This window comes from Catharus ustulatus, chromosome 5 (assembly GCF_009819885.2).
Source record: "Catharus ustulatus isolate bCatUst1 chromosome 5, bCatUst1.pri.v2, whole genome shotgun sequence".
NCBI lineage: Eukaryota > Metazoa > Chordata > Aves > Passeriformes > Turdidae > Catharus > Catharus ustulatus.
The window spans coordinates 17,147,862-17,174,357 of NC_046225.1; the positions used below are offsets into that span (position 1 = coordinate 17,147,862).

General features: G+C 40.1%; 1 long non-coding RNA gene across 1 annotated transcript; it reads left to right on the forward strand.

Moving 5' to 3' along the window:
* The first annotated feature begins 6,182 nt into the window (after positions 1–6,182).
* LOC116997075 lies at positions 6,183–25,696 on the forward strand. Its single transcript, XR_004418069.1, has 3 exons — positions 6,183–6,266; positions 8,075–8,252; positions 25,589–25,696. It is a non-coding gene; the product is annotated as an uncharacterized LOC116997075 (long non-coding RNA).
* Positions 25,697–26,496: the final 800 nt, after the last annotated feature.

Sequence of the window (26,496 nt, forward strand, 5' to 3'; positions counted from 1 at the left end):
CTTTATGCAGTTGTACTCCCTGCCTTCCTAAAGGTATTGCAGCAAGCCAGACAAGGCTGACGGTACCAACTGCAGCTGGAAATGTCACCTGTGTTGCTCTGCAGCCAGTTTTCAGTGGACATTGATATCAGCAATTGCATATGGACATGAGTGATAGGTGCCATGGCACCTTTAACCTTTAATTTGGAGTTAGCTGTGTCCCCTCCAGCTCTCCAGCATTTAGCATACTTTCAGATGTGGCTTTAACAGGGCATTGATTCTCCTCTACTGGAAGCTCAAACTGGCATGTAAAAAAAAAGAGAAATTTTACCAAGTGCTTGGGTGATCTGAGTCTCTGTGCAGCCTCCACTGCTGCAGGGTCCCTGACTGCATGGTGCCACTTGCTTGATTCCTTGCTTTGAAGAGGTCCGGCTTCCTGGGAGAAGAAAATTTGACATCCAGCTTTGACTAGGAGACTGAGATTGTATTTAAATGCAGTGATGTGCCTAGTAACATTCATAAGTGAATAGACACTTTTGAAATGTGCTCTATTGTACCTGTCCTGACCCTTCTAGACATCTGGCCTTATATTCATTCTCCCATGGGATCATATCCTCTGTGAGGCATGTCTTATTGTGTGCCTAAGCTCATTGTACAGGCAGTGGATTGGGGTTTAAGAATGCTCTGAGGATACCACACAAAGGACTATCTCTGACATTTCCTTGCTACAGAAAGCAGGTTCTGAATTTATCATTGGTATCCTCATTATCTGTAGAAAAGAAACAAAAAGCTTGGGAAAACGTGTGGAGCGTTCCTGTGCTTTATTATCCACTGGCAGGCTCAAAGCATTGGAGTGGCCCTACTGTGGTATTAGGTTTGGTGTGTCACCCACTGGCACTGGGGGGCCACAGCTTTCCAGACATTTTGCAGGTATAGAATTAGGTGCTTGGGTGGGAGTTTCAGACTTGGAAAATTTTGAACTAATAATTTTGGGAGCAGCTTTAGTTATGGTGTATTTTAATCAGAAGAAACTGAGCTGCTTATAATTTTCTGGGCAGAGTTAAGTGCAAGTAAGTCTGGAACAAAAGAGGATTTTTTTGTTTGTCATTGCTTGGCTCAGTCACACTGGGAAATTATTTGGTACTCCAGAGCTAAAGGCAATCCAGTAACCACTCTGACCTGTGTTTATTCCTGTTTGAACATTACTCAGAACCTCAAAATTATCTTAGCATCAAATAAGTCTTTTTCATCTGTGAATGCATTGTACAAAAGGAGTTTGTTTATACACAATTTTGGGCTTTTTTTCCTGATCTTTACATTTTAGTCTACTCTATTTATATTAATTTTCTTAAGAAGATATTCAAAATCTGCAAAGGAACAAAGAAGGACACATGCCAAAAGTTTGCCTTCAACACTTTTCTTTTTAGTTGGTGTTAATTTTTGAGCCATTATTCAAGCAGCTGTCCAGGTCAAGAGAGTTCAAGCATGCTTCTTCTGTGCCACTTGCACTCCAAGACTGCAGCGAAGGAAGGGAAGTCTGCAAATTATTAAGCATTTGGCAGTGCCTTCTAGTTGTATTAGGTTATAACTGCATCAGTTGCATGATTAAGAGGAAGTGACAGGTAAGCAAAATGAGAACAAAAGTCTCATGCTGTTAAAAGCAAATGTTACCATGTCATACACACTGCACACATACACCAGTGCTCTCTCTGAAAATAATTACAAGAGGAGGAAAATAGGAGAGAGGGAACTTCTGTGTGTTTGGGGGTGTGTTCTCATGTGTGTTTGCAGTTTGTGTTTAGCTCAAGTGTATGTGTCTGTTTCCATGTGTGGAAACCAATGCACCCATGGAATTGTGGCACAGGTTGTAACAGTGTGCTGGAGATGGAGCACAGTGGTGCCTTTGTGCAGCTCACTGGTCTGTTTGCTGGCTTGAAGGGTTCTGTACAGGTTTTATTATTTTTTTCCCTAATTAATTGATTTCTGGAAAAGCAATCATCAGATTTTTAAGGATTTTGCTTCTCAGGTTACTTACAAACCCTGAATGAATCCAATTAAAATAGGAGTATTGTGACATATTATTACTTTTATAGCTTTTTTTTTTTAATTGATTACTCTTTATGTGTGTTGTAATATTTTAGAATGACATTTTTCAAATTACAAGTTCTACAACAAAATGAGGGTGTTTGTGAAAACACAGTGATTGTGACCTTTAGTTTGGTAGATGATGGTCTGTAACATATACATGGGGATGGAAATGCCTCTAGTTGGCATCTAAGAACCAAAGCATTTTCTGGTTATGTTCACAATTGGGAGTGACTCCAAGAGGCAGAAGCATGGCAACCAGTTTTGGGGTGTGTGAAAGAAGGTGAGATTGTGTAAGGCCCTGACCAAAGTAAGTCTCTTGGCTGGGGAGAACAGAGGGCTGCTCATCTGCTGTTTCAGAATTAATCCTGCCAAGCCTACAGGCTGCTTTCAAAATATCCTCCCTTGTCTGATAACTAGGGAGCAGATATTTCTCAGAGACATGACAGAGTCATACAGAGGCAGGAGATGTGAGGTTCCTTGGAGACCCCACCTTTACATTGCCAGTTGAGATCTGAGCTAAGTGTGCAACAGGACAAACTGGTGCTCTTGGTTTCCTGCTTGTGCTCTTTATTCCATATATTGGTATTTTAACTAGCTGGGAGAAGATGAGGAGGGCTGTCATACTGCCACACCCTGAGCAGGGGTATGACACCTGAAATTCTTGGGTATCACTTGTGGATTTGTCTATTCCCTGTTATTCTCATGGCAGTCTGTATTCCAGCCATCCAGCTGTGTTTATCAATGTCAGTGGGGTCCCCCATTCTAAGATTCTGGGCTGGGAGGAGAGATCAGTTTACACTTTTATAATATCAGACTTATGCACACATATACACCAGATATGAATGGAAGTGAAAATGTGAAAAAGCAGAGATTGCACGTTGAGTATTGAGAAGTGAAACAGTGTTCAGGTGATAACATCACCTGAGTGACATTAATTCCCCTGTCTGTTCCTAACCACTGCTGTCATATAATATTAATGGTTGCATTCACAGAGAAAGGAAGAGCAGGCTTTAATACTGGGGATTCATATGAGATGCTCTCTGAAATCCTAAAGATAAGGGAAATTTTGCATTCTTTAAAAGACCAAGTTAAGTACATTGAGAACATATGTAGACTAGCTTGAGCCTCTCTTGTCGAATTTCACAGATATAAAATGAAAATGTCACTCAACCTCTGCGTTACCATTTATGGAGGTTAAATCTATGTATATCATTCAATCATAAGTGAAGGAGGTTCCTTGCAGCAGCAACAGCACTCAGAAGTTTCATGCTGCTGCTACATAGGGCATTTTCATTTCTTGATATTTATAGTAATGAAACCAAAAAAGACAGAGACAACACCCCTAATTTTGCGTGCTGAATGTGTGTGAAAACACATGAGAAAGAGCTGTTTCTTTCCTTTCACTTCCAAAAAATTATCTTCTTAAAAATGTTCTTTTTGAGTTTTCTAATGATATGGCCAAAAAACCAAGACTGATGAAAATGCAAGTGGCCAAGGAGAAAAATCTTCACTAATTTCTTTTCCCTGAAAAGAGATTATGTATAGCTAGTACTGCATACCTGCTTACAGATCATTTAAAACTCATGTGAGTGCCTGATGTTGAGGCACAAAAGCTGGACAGCCAGGCTGTCATGGATCTGTTTCTTGTTGCAGTTGAAATTGGTAGCTGAGCTTCTCTTTATTTCTGCACAGGTGTCTGACTCTGCAACTTCATATCTTGGTATGTTGTATTGATTAACATTGTACAAGAGATGTGTACCTTTCTTTTCTAGCAAGCATACCTGTACAAGTCAAATATTAATGCCTAGGGTATTCTGTAAATAGCATTCATAATTCTGCTCTGAAGTAACTTTCTGTGAAGCTATTTTCCACTCTGTTTCTTAGAAAAAAACAAATATATAACAGAACTCCAAGACTCCTTTCCAATATTTCATTGCTGGCTTTCAAACGTCATCATGGGAGCAATGAGACAAGAAAAGAGTCTTTTCTTCCTTCAAGGTCTGCACTGAGCAGTGTAAAGCCACGCACAATGGATTTGGAAGAAGCTTTATATATTATGACAAGTGAGTGTATCTCCAGGGTGCTCTGCTGTTGTGGAATGTAGTTCTAAGCCACATCAGCTATTAAGTCGCTGAATGTGGTAAAATTTCTAAGGTTCTTGGAAATGAAAAGCAGATGAAAAGACCCCCATGACTCAGTCCTTATGAATGCAATGAAGTAAGATTATCAGCCTAAATTGTCCCTACTAATCAACAATGTAAGCTTGCAGTGATAGCCTCTGTAAATCTGCAGAGTGTTGGGACTGTGCTGCGTGGAAGGAGTCAGCTGACAGCTTCAGGGTTGTGTTCTCAATATGAGCCTCAGAATGTTCCAGCTGAAAAAAAGAAAAGAAAGCATGTATACTCATTGCTCCTCAGGAGGTGTTCATGTGATTAGAAAATGCGTGATTATAAAACTGCTTCTACAGCGAGGGAGAGTTACTGGGTTTGGAGGTGGTTTTTTTCACTTTTTTTCATCCTCTCCTCTCTTACAGTTTCTCTTTTCTTATTAAACCCTGAAATTCAGTCTTTCAAAATTTGTCATGCCAACCAAAGCAGGGGATGGCTCTGTGGCTATACTATTTCTGTCATGCTGAAAATGATTTAGTGTTGACATGCCTGCACTGATGTACACCCATACATTTATTCATACCTTGCTTTTCAACACTGAATAAAGAATAGTCTGATAAATATGCTTAAAATGAGAAGAAGAGCTGTCTTCTCATTGATAATCAGAGGCCAGTTATGCTGTTGGTACTTTAACTATAATACCTGGCATCCAAGGGATAATAAATACTTTCTTTAATCTTTTTTTAATTTTCTGTCAGTGTGTGTGCGCTTGTCTGGATACTTTTCATACCTGTGATCTACTTCTTAGATTATGTCTTTAACTTCTCAAGTTGTATTTTGTTAATCAGCTTTCACAGGAAAGGGACAGATTTCATAACACAAAAAAAAAAAAAAAAAAAAAAAAAAGGATTGCCAAGTTAATTAAAGTTGAGAAAAAAGAAAAAAGAGAACATGCAATAGCCTGACTAGAAACAGAAAGTGTAGAGAAGAACCACTATCAAATATGAGAAGATCTTATTAAAAAATGCACTGCATGAATCAAAGTGGTTCATCATTAAAGCATTCCTATGGAATTTTTTTATATAGACAGTTTGCTTAATAAATAAATAAATAAATATATTTTCTACTGGGGAAATCTTCATTATAATTAATTTTACTCCATGTCCATTTCATGTGCCTTCCAAGAAGAGTAATTCCTGTCCTGTCAAAGTTTACTGCTGGTTTTGGGTAGTCTTACAGAGAAGTGAAAGAATAAAAAAAAAACAACTGAGTATTTTGCAGTTAATAACAGCAGAAAATGGCAGACTGCTACACTCAGTGCCTGGACCTTAATCTTGGTAGAGAGGGAATACTTGGAGAACTGAACCTACAAAAATTTCAAGGTCATATGGGCTTATGGATATACTGAAGGGTCTATACGAGGAGCTGCAGAAAGAGAGGGTCTGAAAAGCAGAGGTGCAGACTGGGGATAACTCCCAGTGTGTCTCATGTCACATTGCTGCAAGACACAATCTCCAGCAGGAAAATGCCCTGCAGATGCCATAACTTGCTTCAGCACATGACATCCAATTTTGCAAAGTCTGCTGACAGGCACAGAATTAACTTGGTCTGCTGCTGTAGGCATGCCTGGGAGCTGCTTACCAGTTCCAGCAGCATGTCAAGATATTTGCCCCATCTTTTAAGAAAGAAAAATAGCCGTCAGCACTGGCATTTGAAAGAGCACCAATAAATTCAGGTAGAAGCTGAGAGTCATTTCAGTAGTTTCCCTTGTGTCTGAAGTTAAATGTTATGCTAGGCTTTTCTGTTAAACTCAAGTCTCTGAGGAAATACATAAGATTTTTCATGACATTCATTAAGGTCCTATTTAAATTAATACAAAGCCAACAGAGTTAATTAGGGGAAATGACTGGGTATGTTTTTGTTGTGTGTAAAATTCTATAGGTGGAATGTAGTTCTTAAAGGATGTAATGCGACTGAGAAGTCCTTTGAAGATTTTTTTTTTGTTTTCAGTTTTACAGGACTGTTCTGTAGAAGGTTGCACTAAGGACATAGGTGCTTTGTAGAAGATTCCATCCTTGGGTAACTATTCCTGTAAGTGCAATTACTTTTTTTCTCTATATCATTCCTATATAATTTGCTCTTATGAGCTGATTTATTTTGCTTTTTGAAAGTCAAGCCTCTTATCCTAAGGAATAGCGCAAAGTAATCCAAGAGAAGACCTCATAAACCTTTTTTCCTCCACCTGAATGAATCCTGATTAGGAACCTGTGCAGTGATGTTATCCTGATTGGTGGGAAATTGGTGAAGGAAACAACCAATTTTCAATCAACATAATTGGTTGCTCATGAGGTTTGAAATCTCAAGAAAAAGCATTGCATCTTCTGCAGCTGTGTTAAAAGATTTTTCTGGACTAGCAAATAAATTGTTGATAAGAATTCCACATTTGCAAAAATATTTACATTTATAAGTAGTTTGTACAAAAGTCACAACAGGTATTTTTAAAATCATTGATGCTGTAGTCTTTTCCATCATTATTGAAGAAGTCCAAATTCTATAAAAGACATTAAAAAAAAAACAAGTTCAACCCAACAAAGAAGCTGCTTGATTGATTTCTATGGGTTCTGAGTACATTTTTATTTGTTTGATTATTCAGTCCTGTAATACAAATCCATATATGACTGGTACCCAAAACCTCAGCCCAGCTTCATCTGAGTTTTAAGAAATGCTCTTTAAATGACACCTGCATTACGCAGTCCCACATATGGCTGGCAGTGGTGATGAGCTGCAGCAGAAGAGCAAATGCAAAAGGAAAAGCGTTCCCATGGCTTCTAATCTCTGTGGCAATACAGTCTGGTCTTGAGCTGGCTATAAATCCATCTAAGTCCAAAAAGTCAAAATGTCTGTGCCAGTTGACCCAGGTGAGAACTTTGGCCCAACTTTGCAATTCATCATGCATTTTGTATGCATGGCCTGATGTTTTTCCACTTTCATCTGGCATAAATAAATTAAGAAATAATGTGTTTCCTGTACAAAGCCACTGTAACTCTTAACTGGTTTTTGATGTGTTTTAAAGGTCATTGAGGAACATTACTAACCAGGTCAGGCTTAAGTATTTTTTGCTTAACATTTGCTGCGACTTAAAGGTATCCCAAAGCCACTGTTTTGAAGAAGGTGGCTGCTTCACTGCAATAAAGCTGGGCAGCACAGCTGAGCTTGTGGTGCCACATCTGGCAGAGACAAGGACACACAATAGTGGCACAGATTTGCTACTTCCCTGCTCTGCAATTAGTGGGCATCTCCCAGAGGAAAATAAAGCTAGATATAATGGCTGTATGCACTTATCCTCTGCATTCTTCCACCTCAAATTCTTCTCCCTTAAATCAGAAAAGATGTGGAATGGCCGTGGTGTAACAGGACATAAAACATTTTTGCTTGCTGTGCTTCCCAAGCACTTCCCTTATCACCTTGAGCTGTCCATTCAAGTGTAAAAAGAAGTTTCACTACCCACCTTCTAAAATTATAGTTCTATCTATTAAAAGAAAGCAGCTCAAAATCCTTTTGAGAGGATAAATAGCACAGAATGCTTTGATTCATATCTGTGAGCTGGAAATTTCACACATCAAGTAAAACACCATGAATACATCATTATTTTGACAGCTTTGTGAAAAAGGAGGCAAGAGGATCTCATTGCATGGATTTAATTTCTGAAGTTTCACAGCTTTGTGTTTTGCAAAAGAATTGAATCCTTCCAGCAGAGCAGAGCAGGTGGTAAACTGAAGGGCAAAGGGGAAATACTGTCAAATCTCATACTTGGTGTGCAAGCCCCCACCAAGGGCTTCCGAGGCAGCTCCAGTGTCTCTCACCTTCTCAAAATAACGTTTTTTGTCTTTCTTTTCCAGGCTTGGCACTTCTCCAGCTGCAAGGGGGTCACAGAAGAGAGTAAGTCAAATTGCCAGAACTGAGTTTCCCACTGCCAGAGGTGAAAGGAGAGAGCTTCACTTTCCCCACCAGAGGATAGCTGGATGTCCACCACCACTATGCCACCCAACAAAAGGAATTTGGTGGGCTGGTCTTCAGGTAAGATGTAAAACTTTAAGTGCTTGGGGACAAATGCTGTGTTTGTTTAGCATGCAGCTGAATTGAAGTGAAAAGTGTAATGAATAAGGAGTAATATCCCAGCTGCAATGAAGGACTATTTATGTTGAGGTGGGTAAAGAGAGACTCAAAAAATGGGTCCTTTGTTTCTCTGAGCATTAGTAGCCTTCCATGTTCTCATTTCTCTGTGCCTGTTTGCAAAGCTTGCCTACTCAAATATTTATGCACCATGTTTGTGGAAGGCCATTTTAAAGTATTGAGGACATTGAACTGTTTTTATTCCCTTTGAGTCATGGATTTGGACCACTCTTTCTAATGAAATGAGAGATGTATTTGTAGAAAACAAAGGAGGTTTCCCTCTCGTCTGCCATGACTCCAGACCTGAGCCTTTACAAAAATTAAAGGTACATGCATGTAATTGGTTAGGATTTTTAACATAACCTTCTTCTTCCTCTTTTGTTCCCAGTTGCTGTAATTACCTGTTCTCACTGATCCAATGCAGTTTAGGATGGTAGGAAGCATGTACTTTCTTCTGGAATAGAAACCTAACTTTTTAAAGCTTTGGCATTGACATAAAAACACCTGGTATGTTAGTGGTGGTATTTCAATACTTTTTCTCCCATGGCCAGGAGAACACAGAAATTGCAAGAATAATGAAAAACCATAATTAAAGCTAAAAGCAAACTGAGAGTCTGTCAAAGCTCTCCAGTAAAGTTCAGATTTTTATGGACTTGTTATTTTGTACAAATCCATTTTCTTCTTTCCTGTCACATCTCCAAACCTTTCTGTAAGGAATCACTGTCTCTTTTTTTCCCCCTAATTTAAATTCTGCTCTATCTGTTTGGAATATTAGGTATGCCTTAGCAGTAAAATTATTTTAATGATGTGGCTGAGTGCTCGTATATATTCAGGCAAGCAAACATAAAATGGTCATTCTTTATATTAAGGGTCTATCTATAGTTTAGGAAAGGTAATAAATGATAGATTGCAAGCATAGGAGGTTCAAGTAGTGGATGGTGAGTATTACAGAGGTTATTAGCTCATCAGCTGAAGGTGCCATAGATGGCTGCAGGCCAAACTTGGAAGCAACCTGCAAAATGGCTGGACTCTGTAACAACTGATTTACTATATACTAACATGCACATTAACTCTTTATCAACTCTTTATGAAATATGTGTGTTTGGCACCCAAGTGACAAGTAGGACTGTAAAAAGAGACGTAAAATTTCCTTATGAATGGCAGTATACTGGCTCTTATTTAGTTTAAATGTGCAATAGGATTTGTAAGGGCTCCTATGTCACCTGAGATTCAGGTCTTGTTTTCAGAAGTGGCACTATGCAGTCACTGCTTCATTTCCAGTCAGGATTAGTCCTCTAAATCTCCTGAATTGTGTTGAATATGTTGCTGTCTGTTTCATTTACTGTTAACCAAATGACCATTTTAAGCCCACAGCTTTTCCTGCAATGTTTGTGTGTGTGTCTGCTTTACCAGAAGCAGCAATGGGTGTAGTGGGGGAGCTGCAGGGGTGGCAAGGACCCCACTTGTCTCTGATTCCAGTACCTTTCCATAATGACCATCCTCTTCCTACACTCCAAGATAAGAGTAATGCTAATAACTGCATGATCTCCCATGCCTTTGCTTGTGAAACAGAGGAGGCTTAGGGTGACCATGGAAGGATTTGGGGTTTCTCATCCTGCAACCAACTGCTGCAATTAGCAATACTCTGGAATTCTGGAAGAATTGCCAGAACTGAGGCAGGTAGGGATCTTCCAGTGCCCAAGCAGAACCAGATGTGTCACAGCCACTCCTCAGAACTGTCTGGGAGCTGTTCTGAAGTGGGGGAAAGAGACTGCTTCTTCATCTTGTTGTAAAGTCCAGTGCTCTAGCACTAACAAATTGGGTTTTTTGGGGTTTTTTTGGGGACGGGGGGGTGGGGGGGGGGGGGGTTGAGGGGTTTCTTTTGTGAAATGTAGGGGGTTTTTTTTGTAACTTAAGCCTGTTATTTTTATCTTTTCTTCCCTGGAAGTGGAGAATAGATTGCCTCCTTCCTTTTTCCTGCAACCTTTTATGTAAATGATTACCACTGTTATATCTCCTCTTCGTTTTCTGCTTACTTGTAATGGTTGTCCTTGTTTCATGGCTCCATTTGTTCCAATCAGAAGGAAAAGTTCCTTACATAAAGTGGCTCTGGATCAGACCCTTTGCTAGATAAAACTCTGTATTGAAAACATCATTTTAATAGATCAGATGTTACGTATTGGGATGGCGAGCATGTGCTATTTAAAATTGTGCTTAACAGGCAACAATCTCATTTGGAATGAAGAAGGGTTATGTCCAGGCTGCTTACAATCATTATTTCTCCTTAGCTCCACAGCCCTATTTTTTCTATCTGTTCTACCACTGATTATGATTCCTTACTAAACACTGTAATTTTTAAAAATTATCATAACCTAAGCTTCTATTGACCAGGGACAGGAAAGCCAACATAAGAATGCAGAAGGCTACAGTGTTAAGACTTGTGGGTTTTGTTTACTAATAGAGTTGTTTCTCATTAGGTGTTTCCAATAATGGTTCTAGAAAGCATTGATTATTTTTATGCCTTCCCTTCAGTTAACATATTCAGTTAGCCAGAGAATAAGAAAACAAAGATATGGAATGGTTGAAATGTTCCTGGGTAGCTTTACAGATTTTTTTTTTGTCTAGGGTTTTCTCTTCTGCTTCATGTAGGCTTAGATTTTTAGGGGCAAAAATCTGAATAAATGTAAAACCAGTTCACTTGCTTATTTTCTTCTGCATTTTTTTTTTTTTTAATAAGACAGAGAAATAGGCAACCATCTTGAAGAAAAAGACAGGGCTGGAAATTTTGTGGCAAAAAGTTTAAGGATCCCTGATGAACAGTCACCTTTCTCTTAACATGGCTGTGTAGGAGAGACAGGGTGCAAAGGGCTCTTTTACCTTTTCAGTCTGTGAGCAGTAGGGTCTTTGTGGTCTCTGGAGCTGGAGAAGATGTGATAAGATACTGCTACAAGGAAGGATTCAAACCCTCATAGCTAAAATTCAAGAGTCACAAGATCAGTTTTCCTTTTTGTGCAAATGGTCTTTGTTTTTGTAGAGATATCAGTAACCTATATACTATTTTGAGTGAGCACATATATAGCTCTTTTCTGAACAGAACTTTTCCCTTTATTCCCAATGTGTAAAAAGCAAATTTTTCTTAGTCCTGGAGAGTTCAGGAGAAGATGAGGCTGAACAAGTTTATAGAACAAGATGGGCATGGTTGCCTCTTGCAAAGGCACTCAATAACAAAAATTCTGAATACTGGAGTAAAAGTTATAAAGAGTGGTTATTTAGGTTATGGACCACAGTCTTTATGTGACAAGACCTGCTGAGAATAGAATAATATTTCCAGAAGTAGGCTCAAGTTGCCTTGGGATAAGAAGATAGTGGAGAGTTTTTCTAATTTCCTTCTGTCTGGAGCTAGTGTTTTGCCTCTGGGCTTCTAGAAATTCTCATAAGCATAGATCCTTGAGAAGAAGCTCTTTATTATACGGGTTGCCAAGCTGTGTCTATGAAGCAGGACCTCTTCAGAGCACCTTATGAACACAGGGTTTGATAGATATTTTAGCACTGTCTCTGACTTTCTCCCTGCTGAGTCATTCAGGAGGCGAATGGTTTGATTTCTGTCTGTAGCCAAGGTGGGTTGCACAAAATCTGTGATGCATAAATGATATTAGAAAAGCAGAGAAGATTCTGCATATGAATTGTTAGCCCGGTGACAAGTATTTTGCTGAGACTTCTCATTTCTCTGCGTTCATCAACATTAAAATGTAGTAAAGTAATTCAGCAAGAACTGCTTTAAGTTCAGGATCATGCAGATGCCTGACTCATGGCTAATTATGAGTGCCCACTGGGAACATTTATAAAGATACCTGATGCTGTTGAGCCTCTACAGTCCACTAGGACATCAGCACAGTGCTGGATGTATTGAATCCAATTTAATTTTATGTAACTTAGACTGAGATTTCTCTCACTTCACTGGATATGATTACAGTTTATCAGAGGTTTAAAATACTAAACAGGGCTAAAAACATTAGGCTTGTCTTTTATACCTGGCTTGTCTCTACAGTGATCTAGCAGAGGAATATATGCATATTAATTGCAGTGGGAATTAGTCCTGGTTTATGCTAAAAAACTCAGAGATGGGGAAGCATTTGGGAGTTATTAGCTTAAGTTTGCCTTGTACATCCACTTCACTCCAGCCAGATTGAACATGAAATGATTTGGCATGTGTTCTTGATCCTCTGTCATTGATGAATGCCACTTAGTGACATATTTGCATGATATTTTGAGCAGGATAAATGGATGCTTGAGTCTTTTTTGGAGGCTTTGACTTTGGATTTTTTCCAGAAATGTAGTCTTGCTGTTGTTGTAAGCTCACATTGTGAATGCTGTTTCCCACATAGTATGGCACAAAGTCCTGGTGTTATTTATGCAGGTTGCCCTTTGCTGTGGCCTGCAACTTCTCTCTGCCTGCTATGCAAGCACTGAGAGAAGAGGGGATGTGAAACCTCCCACACTACCCCTCTTTTCATGGGTTTCTGAGTAGGGTGTGAGAAACGTGCGAAGTGAGATCTTTAAAGATGCACAGTCACATGTGAGGAGAGCAAAATTGCCCCTTCTTCAACATGGAAGCTGTTAAATATATGTAGCTGGAGGGAGTCCTGCTGTGTCTCCTCCATGCTCACCCAAGCACCAAGCAGCATCTGTCCCTAAAACTAACTGATCCCTATCTGACTGTTTATGACTCTTGTGCCACACTCATTATTTATTTAATGAAACATCCCACTGAAGCAGAAGAGCCATTCATAAGCCCCTGACAACAAACAATCATGAAAATTGCCTTTGAATTTCCCTAATTTGCTTGTAAGAGTCAGAACAATGGAAGAGAATAATTGCAGTTATTAAAAGAAATTGCTGCAGGCAAAATATAACCCATTTTAAAACTCAAATCCAGAAAAAGAGAAAGGGGTGCAAATAGTAAAGCCCACCCAGTAAGATGCCTCACGTTTCCTACCTCCTCTTGCCTGTGTAATGAGAAACTTCACCTTGCTGTTTTATTTAGCACTGTTATTTAGGAGGAGAATCAGAGCATTTAGTATCAGCACAGTCAAGCTGTGTGTGGCAGGGCCTTGTCTGGCACAGCCACTGAAGAGCTGCTTTCTTCCAATCTGCATCATGCTAATGCAAAAACATCCCCCTCTGGAAAATGAGTGTATTGGGAGCCAGTAGGAGGAAAACTCACTCTAACATCAACTACTCCATGGAGAGGACTTTAACTCCTCCCTGGGCATGAAGTAGAATGCTTGTGAAACTAAGAGGCTTTTCCAAACACACCTGGCTTTTGGCATCACATCACCCCTAACATGATTTGTTTTCTTTAGACGTTTAGAGACAGATTTTAAAGAATTTGGATTCCTAAAGGTGTGTCTGTAGAGCTCTGGGGATTCCTATGGGTGCAGACCCAGCTGACTTGGCACATGGAAAGAGGTGGTGAACTGGTGTGTGCCCTTGGCCACACAGAAAATCTCTTAGCAATGGCAGAAACAAACAGGGTTTTGACTTCTGTGTGCATGAGTTTCCTGTGCAAGTAAGAGTCGAGCTCCTCCACCAGTTAAACACTGCAGCACTAAGCAAAGTGATGCTTAAGTACTTGCAAAACTTGTCCCTCAGAGACCAGATGCATTGTAAGGGGGACCTGTGCTTCATACAAACTCCTTTTGTCCTGGACAGTTCAATAGAGCTTTGTCCAGTACAGCTGAGCACGGGGGTAACTCTCATCTCTGAGTATAAATGAAATGTGTTTGGCTCTCCCACTTTTGTATAAGAAGATAAAAGAACAAAGGATCACCGCAATTCAAGGGCATGAACTCTCATTTTCTCTGCAGTCCACCTAAATAAAAGAGAATTTCTTGCTGGCCTGTGATATTCCCTTCTGCAAGTCAAAGCCTTTTTAGTTCCTACTGCAAGTAATGGCAGTTTACTCACAATTTTTCAGCTGCATGTGATATCCAAAATTGGCTGCCTTGTTGTAATGAAAAGCAGCCTGCCAACACGGAGGTCCTTCCAAAGAAGCCTGGCTATTGTCAGAGAAGAGAAAGCAACTGTGGTAATACTCCTGCATCGCTGTTTCACTTCATGCTTCACCACAGGAGCAGAGCAAGGCAGGGGAGACCACTGACAAGTGTTTACAGAACATGGCTCTTTGACAAAAATGATTGTCAGGCAGTGACTATAATAAAACGTTAGCAGGAGATAGTAGGTTTTCTTGGGTTTTTGTGCCCAGGCAGCTGGCAGTCTTAATTGCTCTGAAGAAATAGAAACAGAATTTCATTTTCTTCTCTTGTTATTTGGGGATGTAAATCATCCAGCATTTTAACTTCATGACTCCCTGCCTAATTTTTCCTTATCAAAGTAAAGGTGGGTGTGACTTCATTTTTGTTGCCTTGCTGTAAACATTGAGCAAATCCACTAAATATCTCTAGTTTGCATTGATTCAAAGTGAGGAAAATTTAAACTATATCCAACATCCAGTATTTGCAGTTATTTTTCCAGGTAAGCCCAAAATCTTAAATACAGTCAGTTTGATCAGTGTTATTCAAGAGAAGCTGACAATCTGTATTCACAGCAATTGAATGCTCTTGGGCACATGGTGTGGTTCTTGGGGCTGTTCTGTGCAGGGCCAGGAGTTGGATGATCCTTGTGAGTCCCTTCCAACTCAGAATATTCTTTGTTTCTATTATTTCACACAGATTTTTAAATCCAAACAGAGTCCTCCATAAACACTAGGGAATATTAATACAAGTCTATGGCAATCTGAGGCTGATTTAGGATACTGTATTATTCCTAGTTCTTATTTCAGTTTGCTGAACTATTTTGTTGGCTTAAAATATTTTCACTGTGTTTTGGTCTCATGAGTGGTTTTTATGGTATTTAATTTCCTTAAATATCTTGGCACAGATGATTTGACACAGCAAGTAGGCTCAACAAATCACCAAGAAAATGTTTCCTCTTTTCTGGATAATTCCTGTAGTTGTGCAGATAGAAAGATAACGAAGAAGGCAGAGCAACTGTATTTTAGTCTGTAATTTCTACCCCCTCTCCTTTGTACTCTGGAATGTATTTCTATAGTTACTGGACAAAACCATGTTAAAAGTGAGCAGAACTAAATAATGGAAGAATATTGTTGGAGGCAAAGATTCTTCTGTAATCCTTTCCATTTCTATGAGAACCTTAGCTGATTTACTTGCCAAGTGAAGGCAGACTTTCTGTTCTCTCACCTTCTTTTTAATTTGAAAAGACAGCTTCACTGTGGGGCCAGGAAGGCACGTGGGAAAGCCAGACTGTAGACTCACACCTTGTTTGCAGTGCCTTTGCTGAATGCACTAGCTGGGTGATCCAGAGATGTTATTTGGAGTTTCAAGCCACAGTTAGATTTGCTATGAAGCTGTTCAGTGAATCTCTCTCTGCAGAGTGTGAATTTTCCTGTGCATGTAAAGTGAGAGGTGCTAAAGGGTGGTGGCTGCTAAAATTCGCTTCATATTGTACAGGGGGAGAAGACAAAGCTGTGGAAGCTCAAACACAAGAGTGGGACTTTTTAGTTTTAGGAAGAGCAGTTCACACTGTGTGTGATTGTTATTAAAACAAAGAGTGGCAGTTTGAAGTGTGCAAGGGAATAGTTCCTATAAATCATAGGACGTACAGGGTACAAATCAGGCAAAATATTTCCCAGTAACATTGTTGAATTTAGGGACTGCTTTGGGAAACAAGAACAAGCTTTGGACACCTTGGAAATTCCTATCTCATCTTTCATAGAAGTGGTTGTTTTATAAAAGCATCCTACAAATATTTTATAGCAAATAAAAGCAGTTATAAACCAGCCCTCTGTGTCTCCCCATACTAATGGATTCACCAGACTCTCTTCAAAATTGCAGCCTAATGCATGTTACTGCTTCCACTGCACCTCAGCCACTAGAAGTTACAGCTCTTGACCTTTAAATGTTAGAAATAATAAAATTCATTATTAACAAGTAGTCAATTAAAAAATAAATGCCCCTCTGGTAAAACCAAAAAGTAATGTTTTGAAATACTGCCACCTTCTGTTCACTCTGGGATGGAGAACTGAGTTGTTAGGAACTCGACCAAAAATTTTTATCAACTGTAATAATTCTGTTCCTGATTTTATAATGTTAGAGCCGTGTTGCACCATTTGATTTGCAAGGCCAGATTCCATTGAGACTGCATCTGTGAGACACATATACAGTGATGTAAAGAGATGAGGAAAATGCACTGTGATTTACAAGTGATGGGAGAGACAGCAGCACACTTGTTTGAAGTGAAGAAAGGCACCTAAGCGTATTATGTGTGAATTTAAGGATTTACAAGCACAGATGCTTTAAGTTACGTAAGCATTAAATGCACTACAGAATTGCAGCTAAAATGTTGGTATGACCTGAACCTGGTGTAAGTCTCAGAGAAGCTGACTTCTCAGCTCTTCTGTAACACTTGTCTCTGACATCAATGTCTCCATGAAGGGTTATTTTTTTTTTGCCATTTTACTTTGTTACTATTCAGATGGTACTCATCTGCATACCACCTTTGTGTATATTTTAATTATCCAGATGGTGTTTTATGTGTCCAGTCCCATGTCATTACTATATTACTTAAACTTGGCAGTGATGCATAGAAATAACTTTCCCCAAGCTGGCTTTTTTCTTGTAAAGTTCATCCAATTTCAGCTATCCAAATGTCCTTTGTGCTGTAGCAATATATATTGTGTACCTAAATGGCTTGCATGTAATTTTGAATTCCCTCAATAGGGAAAGCTAGTTTGACAAAGAAAATGTTTAAAAGAAGCAAAAATTGACATAAAAACTAAGATAGTGTGACTTTAAAATTATAATGTCAATCTCTCCAAATTTAGATTCAATTCATTTGAATTCACCCAGGTTTTTTGTTGGGGTCAAGTGGGGTGGGAATGTCTGTGTCACATTCCCACCTGTGAGATTGCAGTGGACCAGGGTGATGCCAAGGTTCTGACTGCACTACATCTTCCCAAAAGGGTGCAAATAAGATGTGTTTATATTGTAGGCACAGTGGTTTATGCCCCAGTAGAATGGATATTTTGAGATGGTGACTGGGAAAGAGAATCCCTCCTTGAAGTGTTATTTGGGATGGTAACAGGACAGCAGCAAAGGGAGACTCATTTTGAAGTCACAGCACTGCTATCTTGTGAATCCATCCCATATTATAACTCCGCCTTGGTAATATTTTACCTTATTGGCTGAATTCAACCTAATTTTAGAGAGGAAGAGTCTTGACTGTGCTGAGTTTCTCCATACTTTCTGAAAATATTAGGGCAGGTAGAGGATTCAAACCTGACCAGTGCCCACTGAAGAGAAAGACCAAAATTTGAGCTCAACTCTGACTGTACACCAGGGGATCCACATACTAGCGAGAAGTGCTTAATGAAAGAACTGTCAAAAACTCTTCTGCCTGTGTAATTACTTATATGTTGGCTTTGATAACTCTAAAACAGGTAAAATGGCTGGGTTAGGCAAAGCAGCTGAATTCTGCAGCAGGATTTGTTCTGCAGTCTGCTGATGGCAGGTGAATGTCAAACTGTTATGCACAGAGGGGAGTGCCCTGGAGATGCAGCCCCTTATGACCCTCTATATGCCTTCTTTGTAATTAAAAACTGAATATAAGAACGGTTTTCTCATGAGAAAGGTGGGTAGTCTTGACTTATGAACACTTAATGAAGCAAATGAAGCTGTGCTGTCATCCCAGTATGTGTATTTTCCTTCCTGGCTTCTAAATATGCTTTTTCTTGTTTCAGTTTAGTGCAGAACCATCTCTTCTGCTGAACAATAGAAACTTCATCTCTTCAGTCTCAAACAAGGGACTATCCCATAGCAGAGTGTTAGAGCTTCTTCGCAGAATCTGCTAAACGCAAATGACAAGCCACACAGCAAGATTTGATAGCAATCTGCAAGTGTTTTTAAAACAGATCTTCACCATATGTACAGTGTACCACTTCTGCTGTTGTATACTGAGCTCAGGAGAAAGCCAGTAACATAATTGCCTTCAGCAAAATTGTCAAACAAGGAAACCTTCTAAAATACATAGAAGGGGGAACGGAATGAAAGCCCTGGTAGGAAGAGGCTAAGAGAAGAAAAACTGGCAGGGAACATTAACATATATTTTTAACTAGTCTTTTCACAGAGAGGAGAATGACCCAGAGACTTGACTGCTGTAGCTCTTTTCTTTTCAGTAAAATATTTTGTGTGTGCTGCTGTGTAGAAAAGAAATGCTTATTTCCCCTGTGTTATTTTATGTTTCAGTTTGGACAAGCAAGAGGAAGCTTTATTTAGCCTGTTGAGTCCAAGCCCACAGTAATAGAGCACATAAAACTTTCAAGAAGTGAAAGGCATGCTGAACTCACATTTCAGATAGTTTTCAGGATAACTCCTTGGCTGTTATATCCATATGTCATAATAGACATAAATTATTAGAAATTATTTGCTACAGTGTGCAATCATATTAGCTCCCAGGGACCTTTTAGACTGGATTTATGAAGAGAGATGTTTCCTGAATGTTTTTCCTACAGAAACTACAGATTCCAGGAAAAATAATTTTTATGAAATAAGGACTCTGGATTTAAATTGCTGACTGATACCTAAGGGGCAGTGAGTGCATCTCCAGGGGCAATTAGGGATAACTGTCTGCAAGGATAGTTACATCTTGCAGCAATGCCTGCTGGAAGTGGGAGTATTTTTTTTTTTTTTTCTTTATGGCATATGCAGATGTTGCTGAGTAGCAGCCACTTTGGTTCCCTTTCTGCAGAAGAATTGTGGAAAAATGGCTCAGGAGTGAGAAGAGCTTTAAAATCTTCCATCTGGGTGAGCTGAAAGCTGTGAATCAAAATTGCCTTTGGGTGAGGAAAGGTGATGGTCTTTTGGGCCTTGCTGGTTTAATGAAAACCTGCAAAATTTAAACAAATACCAGTTACTGTGGTAGTTGTGTGCATCAGAGCTCTGTGGTTGTTTCCAGCTTTTATTTAGTCGTGGAAAGTGCACTTCATCCCATTTTTCACTTCAGCCATTGTCTGCTTGTGTTGTAAGGTAGCACAATAGGCACATTAGGCAGCTCACAGATCATATGGAATAGAAAACTTTTCTTCATTAGATGTAGGTTGCTTGCTCTGAGCACTGAAGATTTACTGTCCCTTTTCCTCCCTTTTCAAGCTGTCCTTGCTGTTTAAGGAAAAGTCTTGCATGAATCCATAAATGTTGTGTTTTAACCAGATACTAAGTTCTCCCCTGCCCCAGATGGGCTCAGGTGAACAGTTCTGAACCCCAGATCTCAAGACCGTGGGCAGCCTGAATCTCAGGTAGCTCTGTAAAATAAGAGAGTGCAAGACACCAATGGGCAGGGATTTAGCCCTTTGTCTAGTTTGTGTTACCGCAGCCAGTGCAGATAAAATTGTAGCAGTCGGGCTCTTCCTAAGACTGTGCTGTGCACTACCAGTGTGATAATCACAGTAACCTGGTCCTGAGTGGTGGGAGAAGGAGTCTGAGAGGAAAAGCTTTTAGTACAGGGATTCCTGAATAGAGGAGTTCCACAATTAACAATAATGGCCAGCACAGGTGACATTCCTTTGTAGTTAATAGTTGCTGGTGTGAAAGGCCCTGAGGCAGAGCCTCAAGCTGCTAAGCTAGCAAGTGAATTGCCAGACTATTTGACCTGCAGTTCATTCCTAATATATGTGGTGTTGCTAGGAAAAACCCAAGCAAAATGTTCATAGGTACTGCTTCTTGGGTTGTGTGGGAATGCCAGAAATTTAGTACTTGGGATTGAAGCAGTTTTCTCATTTTGGCAGGAGGCTATTCACCAAGTCTTTAGGAAGATGCAGAACTGTAACCATCACTTGCATCTTCTAGGGGAGAAGCAAATAAAGTCTTATGCACCTGAGAAAGGGTAAAATATTGTGGTCAAATTCTGCAGTAGGAAGATTATGGAGTTTTTCACCCTTAGGGCCATGAAAATTGACCCATGATAAGTAGTTTGAAAAAGCAGTGGTAATAAAAGAGGTGATGGCACCTGGGCCATCCTCTTTTGTACTGTCTCAATTTCTGGAGATTTCTTCTCCAACTTTTGTAACAAAAATGGATAGAAAAAGGTAGATGGTTCTGTATGATTCTGCAGGCAAGAGAAAAGGGGCTAGTGACCAAGTGTTGTGGTTTTGATTTACCAAAATATGAGTATTGGTCCTCTGTGCTGCCGGCAGGAGCCTGCCGTGGGGGCTCCGTCCCGCCGGCACTGCGGTGCGGGGGAAGGTGGGGGCTCCTGCTGGCACCACAGGGGGAGCGGAGCTCACGAATTGAGCACCTGCCAGTAAAACCCACGATCACGTGATTGTTACCAATTGGTTACTTTGTTGCACGTGGCTCCTTGCTGCGAATGAAAGTGTGGTTTATAATCTGGTGCGGCTTATATATGGACAAAGAACGAAACGTTGCTGACACCCAGAAGTGCGGCTTACAATCAGTTAGTTTCTTCTAACTTTTAACTAGAACCCTGATTTCTTTAAGATTAGTGTTTCAGTTTGACACTGGCCAAATGCCAGGCATCCACAAAAGTCGCATACTTACAGAGTAAGGCTGCTGGAAAAACTTTGGGGTTTTCTGCACTGCACAGCCATTCTGGGAAGGAAGAGGTGTTAAAATGAATTTTTAGGAAGTTTTTAACTGTGCTGCTTTTAGGAGGAAGAAACCAAACATCACAAAACCAATGAAAAGAAAAGCCGAGTGCAGTTGCTTTTTTGCTGCAGTTGCAAGTGCTATTTGTGTTAGTAATGTTTGGCCTCATCACAAAACCGTGCTGTCATCATCTCTTGCATTCTCTCACTTCACCTGTGTGGCTTTTACTGTGTCTCTATTCAGAGTTCTGTATCTTAGAGAAACCTCAGCTATAAACCTCTCTAGATGGAATCTCATGTGCTTTACAGTTGACATATCAGTTTGTTTCTATGGAGTGAATATTAAAATTAATGTAAAAGACTAAACCCCAAAGACTAAATTAAAATAACAAAAGAGATATTACTTGCTGAAAGGAAATAAATGGACAAGATTAAACCATAGACCATGAATTAGATTTTCCATGGAGCTCAGCTTCTATTAAGCAATTGTATAAACAGAGGCACTGAAGGGCTTAACCTCTCCCTGCTCCCATGCTTTTCTGTGGGAGCAACTGGCACAGATAGTTTCTAGATCTGACCATTTTGTGCCTTTTTATTTGTACTTGATTTATGCATTTTAGCTGACCATGATGAGATGCAGACAGTGGCAACAAGCACAGGTGGTGCTGTGTGTGACAAGAGCTTTGTTGACATGAGTGATTAGTAGGTCCCCTCTAAACACCAGTGTTGACAGTGAAATGGATCCATCAGCATTGGTGCAGGCTTATCTTGAATGCTCCTATCCCTGGTGCTAGTCCTGAAAGTTTTAGCAAGGGCTATAGTCCCCTTGAAAAGCATATTTGATTGTTTTCCTGAAAATGAACATACAGTTTCTCTTCCAGCATCTTTCAGCTGAGATCCTTGATGGTTTCCAGTATGATCAGTATTCTGCTAATGCACTGCAGATAAAGTTATGCTTCATTCATTGTTTTTGCAAGAGCAAAACAATGCCCTAGTTCTGCTGAGGACTGTGACTTAATTCCCAGGTGTTACAACTCTGTTTCCTCCTGCTTGGGGGAATGACTAGGAACAATTCTCTCTCCTGCTCCTCACAAAACAACAGTGACAGCTGTGGGGCTGTTTGGGTAGGTATGATCAGTTCCTGGTGCCATGAGAGGGGAAGTGTGCTGGCATGGATCAGGTGGGCTTTACCTGGCAGGCAGAAGATTGAAGAGCTCAGATTCTTGGATGATTTGAACTGGATGAAGGTAATGTATAGGAAAGTACAAGTCCCTTGTTCCCTGTTTGCATGGCAGTAACTGTTAATTTCAGCTAGTGGCTTGGGAAGCAAAGAAAACATGTTTTATTAGGTAGTTTATATTAGATAGGCACAAAGAAGGAGATGAACATCTGTAATCATGCAGAACTGAGAAATGCAAGTGCTGGGCAGCCTATACATCCCTAGTTTCTCTATTCTGCCTGCTACCCGAGGTGTATTTGTGGTTGCTCTGCTGCAAATGGGTGCAAAGGTAAATGGGGAATAATATCCTATAACCCCCCTTATCTCACTCACAAAAAGCTAATATCAGCAATAAATCAACCCCAAGTCATCTCATGCAGTGGGTAATTTTGTGCTCCCTAAAGAACTAAAGCGCCATCTAAGTCTGAGGCTGAGCTCTAAGGAAATAGGTATTTAAACACATGGATAAATAAGTACCTTACCCTGTAGTATAAGCATCAGCAGTGACCAAGTACCTGAGCTCTGCTTGGCCCGGGGGGAATCTTTTTGCTTGTTTGATAAATTTTCCAGAGATGTCTCTGATACAAGAAGCTGGTGCTAGGTCTCTTATGCTAGAGAGAGCACTTCTGCTCCTACAGTGCTGAATCTCTGGTTCCAGTTACTTGAGCAGTTTGGCTGGTGTCTCCTGTGTTTGAACCATAATAATCAGCATTGCAGAAAAAATTAAAAATACTATTCCTGTGCAACTACTGTAGACCATAACATTTTCTGACAGTGACTTCACCCAGTCATACACTTAGTGTGCACCCAGAAAGCCAAATTTTCAAAATTTTCATATTTTCCATTAAGGCTGTTGGACAGCAATGAGTTTGATTCCAGGTAGGCACATTATATCAAGCTTACCTTATTTTAGATTGTGGTGGGAAAGGCACTCTGTGAAGATGCAGCTTACTAAATTATCTCTGTGAATCTGTAGGTGGTAACTTTGAGCGTGCTGCCTGCCTGACCCAGTTGTTAATATAGCCAGTTAAAGGCTGATATGTTCAGAGGAAGAGCTAATCTGTCTCATTTAGCAGGCAATGTGTCAGAGCTTGTATGTGATATATCTGACATGGTGAGTGGCATGTCTGACTCGGCAGTGGAATAACATTACTCATTCTGGAATATATCTTCTTCAATAGAGAATATAAACACAAGCAACATTTATATTTTTTCATTAGCAGATGATCGAGCACATACCAGAATGAATCAATCCTCTTTAGTATGCAGAAGGGTTTTTTTTCCCTCTGTACATCCTTCCCCTCACAGGACCATTATTTTACATATCAGTTACTGGGATGTATTCAAAGCCTAAGGGAAAGCACTGACTTCCAAGAGCTTTGGATCTTTAAGCCAGCCCAACCATTCAGCAGGCAACATCAAACATGGGTAAAATCTGCTGTGTGTCTTCCTGCTCTGTGGTCCCATGAGATGTCCCAAAGAGAACATTTCTCTCTTTTCCTTGCCAGAAAGCTGTGCTGTATTTACTTTTGAATAAGATGAGCTGAGAAATTCATGGCCTTGAAGCTGATACAATCACAGTTGTGCTTCTTCGACTGTCTGGTGTGGTGTTGTTTTGTCTTTTTGGTGTTGTTTGGTTTTGGTTTTTTTAATGCCTTAGTGCTGGATAAAACAAAAATGTATGTGACCAGCAAAAGCTGCCTGAAGACTTTTTGGGCTCTGAGCACAGGAAAGGTTCTCAGCTTGTAAAAGAAGTAATAATTGTACCTTTCTGAACACTGCATAACTGTGACTTAGTCTTTTACCCATTCAGGGATCAGCACACACTTTTTTGGCAGCCCATGCTCTACAGGATCACGTATTTTTTCTCCAAAGGGTGAGACATTTGGCAGCATTTGGAAGGCTGGCAGTGCATTGCTGGAGGCTGGCTGGTGCTCAGTACCTTGGTGGGGAGTGGTGGTGGTGTCAGCATCTCCAGGGCTGCGCTGGAGACCCAGGAATAACAAGAATATTGAAATGTAGCTCAGAAGGGAAGCGGGGCTGCCTCCTAAGTTGAGCTGGCATTCCTAAAGGAGCCATAGGAGAGTGAATGCTTATCTGTTGAGTTAGCAGAATGCCTAATGGGAAGGGGAGCCGATCATCTGATTAGCATTGGCACGTTATCCTTCAGCAGCAGATTGCCTCAGGCGGTGGGCACAGAGCTGCTCATCCCGCACAGCTTTCACATTGCTCTGCTCCGTTTAGCTTATGCTTTGATTTGCTTCACTTATTTCTCATTTGGTGGAAGATAGAATCAATAAATCTTGAATATAAGTTGCACAACAGAGGGCTGCACTATTTTTATTCTTTGTGCTGCACACCTGTCTGCCTGTGCTATTAGCATGTTTGCTCTTCATGTTGTTTTCAATATAAATAGGAGCACTATCAACTGCTCCTGTTTGGTATTTCTATTTTTTAAGAGGTAAGTCCCCACTGTGGAAATCTCCAGCTGTGTGTGCTATTGATGTAGCCACACAAGCAGCACCACAAGCCCTGGGCCTGCTGGTCAAAGTGCTGAGGGTGGCAGAGTCATTAGTACAAAACCTAAAATCCCAAACACTGGTTTATATTACTGTGCCCCAAGCTCCCTTCTTCTTTTGTGATAAAATTAATATGTTTTTTTCTGATGACCACACAAAAACAATAAAAGTTGGAAAAAACCCTGAAATGCTGCCTGAAAGAGCAGCTTGCCTTTTTCCTTGTTTGCAAAGTCTTCATTGCAGCAGCTAAAGAAGTGCATGCAAACATTCCCAAATTAAAGATACCTGTTCTTTATTAGATGAAACTAGGAATGGGAAACTCACGTTCACCTTTATGGAGTGTCCTAATCTAAAATCCACACTGTGGTGAGCAAATAGCACAAGTGAGATAATGCTGTTGTGGGCCTTTTCTCTAAGGTTCTGTTCCTGAGTATCTGAAGCAAATCAGAGCACGTCCTCACAGGGGAAAACATGTCTCAGGAAGAGTAATGCACAGGCTGTTTATCTACCTGTCTTGCACTGCTCACTGTGGGATGGGGATGATTTGTGGTACTGTTGATTCTCCAGCATTTACGGAAGTGATAGCAGAGAGCCCTCTTGAGTTCAAAACCTTCCTAAAATTTGGGCATAACATAATTTGAAAGTGATGTCTGGAGGTCTCTGATCTGACCCTTTGCTCAAAGTAAGTTGTGTAATGCAGGTTTCTTGAGTCTTGTCCAGGTGAGTTTTGAGTTTCTCCAAGAAGTAAAATCCCACAGCTGCTATGGATGCTTGTGCTAATGTTTGATCATGCCTAACTCAGGATAACTCTTTTGTGTTGCAGGATCAGAAGCAGAGGGGGAAAAATAATAGTTATCGGATATTGCAGTTCTCTGGCTGCTCTGCTGTGTGTGCTGAAATGGTCCAAGTTTCTTCAGGACCAAAGACAAATATCTGTGCTTGTATCTTCAATGAGATTAGAAGTTAAATACAGCTTCCCATACTCAGCCTGGTAGGTATTCAAATAAAATACGCTCCAGTTTTTAAAATAGTTGCAAAAGAATTTTATGGGAGCAGAGCACCCAGGGGAAGCTTGCTGTGTCCTTGTAACTCCCCTAACTACTGTTGTTTGCATGTTTGTTCCAAGTTTTATTAGACAAGAGGAAAAAATTACACGAAAGTAGCATTTGGGTACATTTGACAGCTCAGTGAAGTAGGAACTTACCAACATGTGTTATGCAAAGACAGTGACTAGCAATAAAAAAAAAAAAGCACTGTTTATTTTATAGTATGGGCAAGCAAACTCTGGATTGTGTCATCTAAAGGTAGGATTCAAAGAAATGATGCTGCTGTTTTCAAATAATTTATTAATTGGGATAATGTGTGTCTTTTAATGCTTCTGTATGACCCTTTCATTAAAATAGTCAGAGTAAATCTATGTGCAGCATGAGCCCCTCCTCTCCCCCTGCCCCAATAATAATCAACTTAAACCACAATTTTTAAGAGATTAGTGATGTGGATTGCCTGTCTTGAGAAATTGCAGATGTGTCCATATAAGTTGAAATGTTGACTTCTATAACTTTGATTTCCTTTTATATCGGCAAATCTTTTAAATGGGAAAAGATTTATTTCTTTTAATCAACCAGATATTGTAGTTCAGTTACAACTGTTGCCTGCAGAGGTGAGCTGTAGTACTACAGACATTTGTCATGTGAGAATTTGCTACAGCACAGAATCACTGCTGAAAACATT